We start from the raw sequence: 10,159 nt of genomic DNA, 5'->3' as shown, positions 1-10,159 counted from the left end.
GATTCTGTGCGGATTGCGGGGTGTTGTGAAGGGTGCGCAGGTGCTAAATCACCCTGAACATGCCACTATCACTGGAGGAACAAATTCCAGTTTGGTTTTGGTTCCAGCGGAGGATTTTCTGGCTCTCCTTTTCATCTATGCATCCTCGTTGCGTGACCAGTTCCTGTGTGCTAAATTCCTAGTGAGGTGCTGCAGACTTGTGGCCACGCCGGAGTGAATAGTGTGGAAAGAGGCCAGGGGAAGGCTGACGGCTCTTCCTCACACTCCTTCTCTCCTGCGGCCCGAGCAGGCCCGCCCACATGGGGTGAGGTCCCGAGCCCAGCTCATGTTCTAGGCCGTCCTTCCTAAGAGTGGAGAAGGAATGAACAGCTGTTGGAATTCAGCTTCTAATCTCTCCGGCTGGAGTCAGCAGAGCTGCTTCAAAAGGCTGCGGGTGCAAGGGAGGCCTCTGAGCCAAGGGAAGCTTTAAACTAGTTCTACTTTGAATCCAGTGCTTCCACTTGCAAGGCGAGCCTCATCGGCCCCCTTTCCACAGATGCCAGCAGTCGGGGTCTTCCTTACTCAAGGAGGAAGGGTGTTCCTAAGGGACTGCTCCACTCTGCTGAGAGCCGCAACTAGCACACTCTTGGGGCTCTGAGGAGCGAGAGATGGGCCTTCCTAGGGTGCATTTGGGAGTGCAGGCACCTTCAGGTCGAACCCACTAGTGAGGCAGGACGGGCAGGGAACAGACAATGGAGGGGTGTCCTCGGCTTGGTGCCGTGAGGCGCTGCAGCCCGGGCACCTGGGGGTGCTCGGTTCAGGGTAGAGAACAGGACGGGGGGCCACAGAGCCTACATGATGCACTTTGAACATCACTTCCAAATGACTGACATTACTGTTATTACTCAGAATACTGAAGGGCACCAAAGAGCATTAATGCAGCAACTTGTCCCAGAGGGTCGCCGGACCCCAGAGCATGGGAGCAGTGACCAAATGAGCAAGAGCCTCGCCTCGGGGGCGCATCTGAGGAAGCTCCGTAAACCGGGCGGCCATGCAAGCGTTAGACACGACGGCACCGTGTGAGCACTTTCTGTCTTAACGCCTCAGCCCTCCAAACGGCATCCGGGGAGGCGCTTCCTGCTTTGTAGGGGGAGCAGAGGACGTGAGGTTAGCAGCCGGCAGCAGGAAGTGGGACCCCAGCTGCACACCCTCGGGGCTGAGCTACCCGCAATGTTCTCTCACGTCGAAGTAGCCAATGTGGTGACGTAAGAGGGGCTGTAGGCATCCCTTAAAACCTCCTGGGGGGCACCAGGTGCTACTGGTTAAGGCCAGCCACGGTTTGAGTCCTGGGCCCAGCGGCTTAAACTCATGCCAGGCACTTGTGCATGTGTGCCCAGGATCCCAGGAGGAGTGAAGAAGGGATTGAGGCATGGCCATCCCCAGAGGGTGATTTCTCTTTCTCTCTCTCTCTCTCCAGTGAGCACATGCACCCTATAGCAAAAATCTCTCTAAAGCAAAAAACAAACAAACAACGACAACAAAAAATCTACTAGGGGCACCATAGTGCAGTGGCTAAGCACTGGGCATAAGGGGCCAGATCCCACATGGCCAACCCTAGTTCAAATCTCAGTCCAGGCAGCTTGGAAAACGCGCTAGGCATGTGCGCTTGCAGGCCTAAACCTAGCGGGATGGGGAAGCGGAGGATAAAGGATTTCGGCTTGGAAAGCCTCCCATGGGGGCAGGGGTGCTTTCGCCCCCTCTGTGTCTCCTTTCCTCTCTGGCAAGTGCGCGCATTCTCTGGCAGTTAATAATATAATCGCCACGATGTTCTAGAGAACTGCTTGCATGTGCTATCAGGACAGGTGTCTGAGGGCAGGGGAGGGTGTCTGCGCAGGACACCTGCAGAGCCCTGGCTGCAATTGCAGTCCTGCTGCTTCAACCAAAGGGGGCCTGGCAAGAGCTTGCTGAGAGCCAGGCTGCACGTGTTTGCATCACACGGTCACGGGGCCGCCCATGCTGACACCCTGCAGGTGATAACCAGGGCCGTGCTCTGCACTGAGCAGGTACGAGGCGGTGACATCCAGGCGTCTCGTCTCACTGTGGCTCATTAGAGCCATGTTATTACGGACGCTGTGTCATCTGGGTCGTCCTTCCCCGCTCTCCTCTTCCTCTCCCTTCTTTTCCATTCTTTCACCAGATGATGTGTGTGCTCACGAGGAAGGGAGAGGGAGAGGGAGAGAGAGGGAAAGCACCCCAGGACCCAAGTGGGACAGGGCCATGCCACAGCCCTTCTTCCCCCATTGTCTCCGCCCGTCGGGATTTGGGGCATGCACACGTACCAGCACCAACATGTTTTTAGGTCACGGGGCCAGGATCCAAACCACAGGCACCGTGGGACCCGGCTCCCTGTGCACAGGGCTTAACCTCGACACAGTGGAAGCAGCCGCGGGGGTCCTTTCTACCCCTCACGGAGGGAGAAGCCAGAGCTCAGAAAGACGGAAGACCAGCCCAAGCTGACACCGGGGATGGTCTTACTGACTCATTTTCATACTTTCGCATTTCCAAAATCAACCGTCATGTATTAATTGAATAAAGACTTTCTTAAAGTAGAAAAACTAGCTACCCTTTGCTGAGCCCAGACTTTATGCCAAGTACAGTGCAGCTTTTTATTTTGTTTTGTTTTAATTTGCCATAGGGCATATATGCTCACCCGAGAGAGCCAGAGAGGGGAAGTAAGAAAGCACCCTCGGAGGGGTGGTCACTGGCCCTCCCTCAGCTCGTTCTGTGGGATTCTGGGCCGCAGCTCCACTCCCCCAGCGTGCTTCCCAAGCCTCTAGGTCTGACACACAACCCGCGGTCAGCCATGTGCGATCCAGTCCCCTAACCACCACACCATGGGCAGGGCCAGTGAGCTCGCTTAGGGAAAGTGTCTCATTTCAGCCCTGCAGTAGCTTTCTGAAGCAGCGGTAGTATCTAACCACTGGGCCAATGGAGAAGACGGGGTTGAGAGGGCACGTGATCCGTGAGCAGCCGCTCGTGGCCGGTGAGGGCTGAGCAGACACCCTCCCTCCTGCGTGCTGCTGGTCTCCTCACTGCACCCACTGCCTCCACTGGAGGGTGGGAAATCAATTCCTCATCTCAGTCGGAAGCAGGCAGCGGAGCTAGGTCCCAGTCTCCTCCAAGGTCGGAAACCTGGCCCGACAGTGGCTGCAGCACTCTGATCAGGTGTGACAGGCAGGTGGCTAGTGATGAGCGGGCGGCCCTAAGGGAAGAGCAGAGGGACACCTGTCACACCCATCACAACGTATCAGGAGTTACAACCAGACCCTCCATGAGGTGCTTTCTTCCCAGCCAGCTCTGGTGCCAGGGAGGCAAGGAAAATTCCGTTTTTCTTCCTTGGTACTTAAGGAAGACGCATAGGGATGATTGTAAATTTCCCTCTTATCATTCTTCCTAAATACAAAAAGGAAAAAAGAAAACAACAACAACAACAAAAATACCCAACCAGACATTTTGGTCAACATCCTGATTCCCGCCGGGCAATACACTAGTCGGGCAGTTCGGCCTACTTAGGATGCTCCTATCACCCTGGCTCGCACCGGGCATGTGCGGTTAGGTAATCAGAGCCCTCAACTTCTTCACCTGTGAGAGAGCTGCCCAGGGGCAGGGGAAAGCCTAGGAATTCAAAGAACACGGCAGTATGACAGGCCTCCCACCGTTACACGCTGTCACCTCTGGTAAGAACGACAGCCTAACCAGTTCCAGACCCATTGCTACCTAGTACCCTGCCCACCCGGAAGTCTTTGGGTGTACTTCTTTTCCAAAGTGTTCTTTCCTATTAAATTCTCTTTTCTACCTGCTTTCACTGTGGCCGTGGCTTTATTTTGCGTCCAGGGACAGGTCTCTGATTTCTGTAATCTGGACCCAAAGGACCAAGGACTTTACACAAGGCAGCTCAGCACTCTCCCGTCCTGTGACAAAAGGTTTTATTTCCAGCAGCGTCCGTGTGTTTCTTCACTGTCTATCTCCCGGCCTCCTTTGCTCTGAGAAGGAGTCGCCGGCTGGTGGGAGCGTCAGTCTCTGGCTGCTCGCGTGGTCTTCTCTTTGACTTTGGTTTTCGGCAGTTAGTGACCATGTGTCTGTGTGCTGTTTCCTCCGTCTCCCTCCCAGCCTGGGCTAGGAACATTCTGGTTACCTGGCTGCCTTGTCAACTATCCCACAGTTTAGTGACTGAAATGGCCATACTCTTCCCAACTGCTGTTTCTTCAGGTCAGGAATTAGGACCCATGGCAGGGACAGCGTATCTGGGCACAGTGACATCTACAGCCACAGAGCTTCAAGGCCGAGGGTGATGCCCAGCAGGGGGTGGAAGTGGCCGAAGACGGCTTTACTCGCATGCCTCACAGCTGGTGCCCACAGTCAGACGGGGCCTCAGTGGGCTGCCAGCGAGGATTCCGACAGGTGGTCTCTCCAGATGGAAGCTGGGTTGGAAGAGGGGGCATCTCAGACTCTACCCCCTTTTAGGACTGGTCTCAGAAGTCACAAAAAGTTACTTTCTCACACTTACAAAGCACCAGGGGGAAGGACAGAGACCCGCAGGAGTCCGCATGGTGGGCCCTAAGAAGCTACACTGAGACCCAGCAGCCCTAAGTTAGAGGTGAGCCGCAGGAAAGGACAAGACGACCTCCTGTCCCAGCCTCGTGTTTGGAAGGAAGATGACGTAACTAGTCAGCGTACCTGCTACCCCAAAGATCTGAACGAGAAAGTCGGTGGCCGGCTGCGTTTTCTGAACGTGGCCCGAGTGACACCTGCTGTGCAGGCCCTCCTCGAGCCCATGAATACGGCAGGCTTGAAGTCACTTGTCACCACAGAATGTGGCAGGCCAACGCTGCGGGCTCCTGAGACCGGGTCGCTCAGAGCACCGCAGCTCTGCCTCGTCACCACGTCACCTGCTTGCAGACTCCGGGGCTCCACGCTCGAAGCTGGCCCTCCTGAAACTGCTGTGATGGCAGGGCCCCACCCGGGGCTTGGGCAGGCAGACCTGTTCAGCTCCACACTGATGACCAAAGTCACTGTTGGTCCCAGCAGTGAGTGCCGCTGGACGTCTGACCAGCTGGGCTCTTGGATGACGGCAGCCCGGTTGACCCTGGTGTGAGCGGCACGACACGCTCCGAGTAGCAAATGCCTGGTCGACGCCGTCCCAAACTCCTGACACACGACCCTGAGAAAACGGATCGGGAACACCTTGCTACTCAGCAATCGCAATACAGGATCTGGGCAGCACCATCTGACAGCAGCGACCAGGGAGACGCTAGGCATCGGTGTGGACATCCTAGGAGGGGTCAAAGGAGCATGCCCCTGAACCCATCGGCTCTTTTTCTCTGTCCCCAACATGCCACAGCTGTCCCTGCACACCCAGTCTTTAACCCGGAAAGGAAGACAGGAGGGTGCTGGAAATGTGAGATTCTGGATCCTTACGTAAGGAGGGTGGAGGTAGCCATCCTGAGCCGAGTACCTCAGTTCCTCCTGAGACTAACTCCAAGGCGGCCGGACGATCGGCTTCCTCCCACTTCATGCGGTGAGGGGTCTGCAGAGGGCTGCAGCAGTCACGCACAAGCAGGGGCGAGCCGAGGAATCAGCTGCCTGATCCCGGGCTCCCGGGGGTGGAGGCAGGTCTGCAGCCTGATACACGCACCTTGGGCCTCAGGAAGGTGACAGCAGCCTCTGGAGATAAGGGCACGGGCAGCCGTGGCCGCCTTCACAGATATGCATAGAGCGGTGTCCTCGGGAGCAGCAGGAGGGAACAGGAGCCCTTAGGAGGGGCCCCAGGTACCTCCCACCTCACCTGTGCCTGGAGCAGCTTCAGCCCAACCTCCTCCTCTGCACCAGACCAAGTGGAAGAGGAAACAACGTCCTGACATCTGCACGCAGTATCCAGCTTCTCAGCCACAGTGACCAACTTTGCAGACCCTTCGTCACTCCGAATTCTAGAGCCTGGTGGGAGGCCCCATCTGTGGTGCCCACCTTCGCTCTGAACGAGCCACCACCCACGGGGGTGACGCTCCCAAGTACACGTGTTGGTTCACTGTTGAAAGCCCTCTTGCTCGGGGTGCATAAGAGGTAGCTGACGGAACAGCCGGGGCAGTGCCAGAGCATGGAGATCGGCCCGGGACCGGAAATGAGCAATGTGCAAAGTACACGCCTGGAACATGCAAACCAGCGCCTAACCTTGGGGAGGGAGATCCTGCCCCCTTCCCACAAACGGGGTGGGCTGAGCAGAGACCGCAGCTGGGTTTTCCTGCACCTGAAGGGTGTAAACTGCCAAGCAAAGGGAAGAAAGCTGATCATGCTTTTGAAAAAGATTTTAAAACCGCAAACCGAACATTTTCATCCTTTGTATCTGAGCACACACACCCATGCACACACACACACATGCACACCCATGCACACACACACTCATGCACACCCATGCACACCCACGCACACACACACTCATGCACACCCATGCACACCCATGCACACACACACTCATGCACACCCATGCACACACACACACATGCACACCCGTGCACACACACACCCATGCACACACACACCCATGCACACACGCCTGCTCATATCTTCCCAATTATTGTGAAAACAACAAACACCCTACTGGGGTCTGAGGGTGGGGGAGAGGGGCTCTCAGTCCCATTGACACAGGAGTGGCTGTCATTTTTGTTGTCTGAGGTTTTTCGGTACACGCTGCCTATGCGACCATCTCACCCCCCAATCAGGCGTCATCAGGGAAATTGCAGCATGCGTTTAGACTCGCAGTCCGTCACAGCCGGCACTACGCAGGATGGAGCGGAGAAGGCGTGGGTCAGACCCCAGGGGAGAAGAAACCAGGCATTTGGGGAACAAATGAGTCAGGGTAAGTGTCCTCTGCAAACGGTTTAGACCAAGACCGGGCAGGGAGGAGAAAGTTCTCCAGGTCACGGGGCGGCGGTCTGCTGAAGGAAATCTGGCCTTGCTGTCACGTGTTTGGGCTGCCGGGAGAGGGGAGGGGATGGCAGAGTTAGACTCCAGAAGTCGGGGTGGGGGCAGCTGTTTTCTCACCATCTTTAGCTTTTTGTTAAATATTATTACAACTATTTTTTTTTTCCATTTGTGATAGATCATGTGTGCAGGCCTCAGTGACAGACAGGGAGCAGAGGGGAAAAGCACCTCCGCAGGCCCCCTCGCGCAGCCCTCCAGCCTGCTGGGATCCTGGACAGTCCCACGTGGGCTGGGCACTCGACCATGGTCCACACGTGGCTCCCTGCTCCATAGCCTGGAAGCAGACCGCCTGTGCCTAGGGGCTGGGCCTATCTTCGTTTAAATTGTAAAAGAACAGGTCAATATCACCTACATTCCCAGGCGTGGTCTGTAGTACACACGTGCCGCGGCTGCATCAGACAGCCTAGGCTGGGGTCCCGCCTTCGCCCCAGCACCCCAGCATTGAGGCAGCGACGTGGCCTCTCAGAGCTTGTCTCACCTATCAGACAGGGACCACGGGCCGTGGTCTCGGCCTCCGGGGACATGCTCATTACAGTCACCACGGCACAGAGATGGGGGAGAGGGGCACAGACAGGAAGCAGCTGCGGCTGCCAGCATCCCTGCTCTGCGGCCCCTGCCTCCTTAGGTTACTTTTTGCTGCTAGTCTGCCAAATGGCACAGCTCAGCTGTAGGGAAGTTTTGGTTAGGAACCCAGCAACGAGTAACCTGTGTCACTAGGCCTGTCAGGGGAATGCCACTGTCTCCCAGAACCTCATCTTGCCACTTCAGCCAAAGGACTTCTCCGGGTCCCTAGCAGAGAGGCCTTCTGTGTACCTAGCTGTCGACTGCCTTGCAGAACCGCTCAGCCCTCAGGGAAGGCCTCCTGCGTGGGAGCTTCAGCCAGAGGCTCCACTCTGTCAGCTCCAAGGCACATCCAGCCCAGAGCCCTCTCCTTCACCAAGAGCACCGAGGCTGTGCGAGGCGAACTCATTTGACGTTGTGAATTAGGGCTCACTCGTCCACAGACACGGTGCACGCAAAAGCAGAGTCTGTTGGTGGCTGAGCCTGGGCCCATCTGCCACTCCATGGCAAGATTCCCAGTGACAAGGTGAGCTGCCAAGGTCCCAAGGGGGAAGACGCCAAACTGAAGCCCGGGTGTGGCCCCAGCGGGCCCAACACCCCTTTCCCTCTCACTTTCTTCGTGATGTCCACAAAGCTGGAAGCAGGTGAGGATTTTCCTCTGCATCTGATTATACACCTGCACTCCAGGGAGATGGCAAAGGTGGAAAAAAGAAAGACCGAGGGTTCGTTTAATGACAATTAAGTGGGCAGTCGGGTGTCAGCAGGCGTGAAACGTGAACCCAGCCCAAGACGCCGAGTATGCTTTGGCCAGAACACATGAAGAAGGGAAGGGACTGGCTCCTGCACAGTCTTTCCTTCGTAGGAAGAGAGCCCTCAGGAATCCTGAAATTCCACCCCATGAGACGCCTCCATGCCTGCTCACGGTCCAATCTCTAGCTCGGCAAGAGCCGCAGTTCAGGACCCTAGGTAGTCACGGAGCTTCGAGGTACTATAGAAGTCGCCATGTCCCCCCGACTGGGCACTGACGAAGAAAAGAATGAAAGAGGAGCTCGGACTGAACTCACCGCGGTCTCCCTCTGTCCCTGCCCCCCTCCCGTCTCCCAACATACACCCGTGTGACGGGCGTGCAGCACATGCTCTTGATAAAGTTTGAGCAGGAGCACATTCCAAGAGGCTGGGAGGAAGAACGCAGGAGGAGGTCCAGGAGGGACTGCAGCTTTGTGAAAATGTAGCCGTCCCTGTATTTCACCAGGTTCCCACAGAGCTCGGACGCAGCAGCTCCTCAAAGCTCCCAGGGAGGTTTGCGTGCTTCCAGGTACAAAGTGACGTCACGAGTTTGGTAGTCGTCTCAGAGGTCGATGCCAAGCACAGCATCCCAGCCAACACCCAGCAACAGCTCCGAACGCCGCTGGCTGCTCAAGTCATGGCCTGGTGTGGGGCCCCCGACCACTGCACGGCCAGGGAGGCCGCATCGGAGAGCTCTCCGGGAATGGGGGCCAGAGCGTGGCTGTGGAAGCAGCGAGTGCGTGGAAGCCAGCGTGTCTGGTGGAGGACATTCATGGGCAAGGAACTGACTAAGTGAGTTCAAGCTGCAATGACGTTTGGTTCTTTTGAAATGACTCAGTCGTCATCGTGTCCCAGGTCACTCAGCACCTTTCTCCTTTCTGGTTAACTTAGCCCGGCTCTGACACCACTGTAAGAAGCACCTTCTTATTGTCTGTGTCTCCTGAAGAATGCAGGAGCACGGCATTCCGGCTGACACACGCAGGTGTGAGCTGAGCTCTTTGGCTGGCAAAGGAAAACCCACTCTCATTGTGGAGATTTTCAGAGGGATGTGGGGGTGAAGCCAGGGTCACTTCAATTCTAGATGACAAACCTTCCTGCAAGGCATGAGCCCATGGCTTGCCTCCAAGCCTGACGCCTCAGGGGCTTCACTCCCCAGTGACTGTCTAGTTCCCTATCACCATTTGCACAAGAAGCAAGTCCCCTGGGCTGGGCACACGCAGGTCTTTCTCAGGAGAGTTACCTGGGTTGGGGCTCTGTCCTTGTCTCGGGTACTTACCTACTTGTTCGGTAAAGCTCACCAGGTTTGTCAAGACATACTGAGTGACAGAGACATTCTCTGAGCAACACAGGTGGTGAGACGCTGTTTTAGCAGCCGGAGAGTGAGTAGCCTTACACTGCCTAGTCAGGAAGGGGTCCAAGGGCCCACTGAAGCACGTGGCTGAGCCTTGACTTGGCTTCGATGAGGAGTAAGACCTTTAGAGGTTCGATGGCCCGGAGATCATGCAACATGAAGCCTCCACCACAGCCGACAAGCAGGACTTCTTTTAAGGACCATTTCCGAGGAGAGAGACCGGGTCACAAGGACGCACCTGCTGTTGGAGCACAGGATACGTCACAGGTGGTTCTGAAACAGCGCTTCCCATACCCTAAGGGCACAAGTGAGGGATCCAGGAGAACTGGGGGGCACTAAGTGAGCTTAGGAGTAAAACACAAAAATATATTTAAAACTAATGATCTTGGGGCACAAAGCCCATGTCAATTAAAACATAAAATGCAGAAACCATGAAGGAAACAA

The sequence above is a fragment of the Tupaia chinensis genome, unplaced genomic scaffold (assembly GCF_000334495.1).
Source record: "Tupaia chinensis unplaced genomic scaffold, TupChi_1.0 Scaffold000558_1, whole genome shotgun sequence".
Lineage (NCBI taxonomy): Eukaryota > Metazoa > Chordata > Mammalia > Scandentia > Tupaiidae > Tupaia > Tupaia belangeri.
This window is presented reverse-complemented; position numbering follows the sequence as displayed.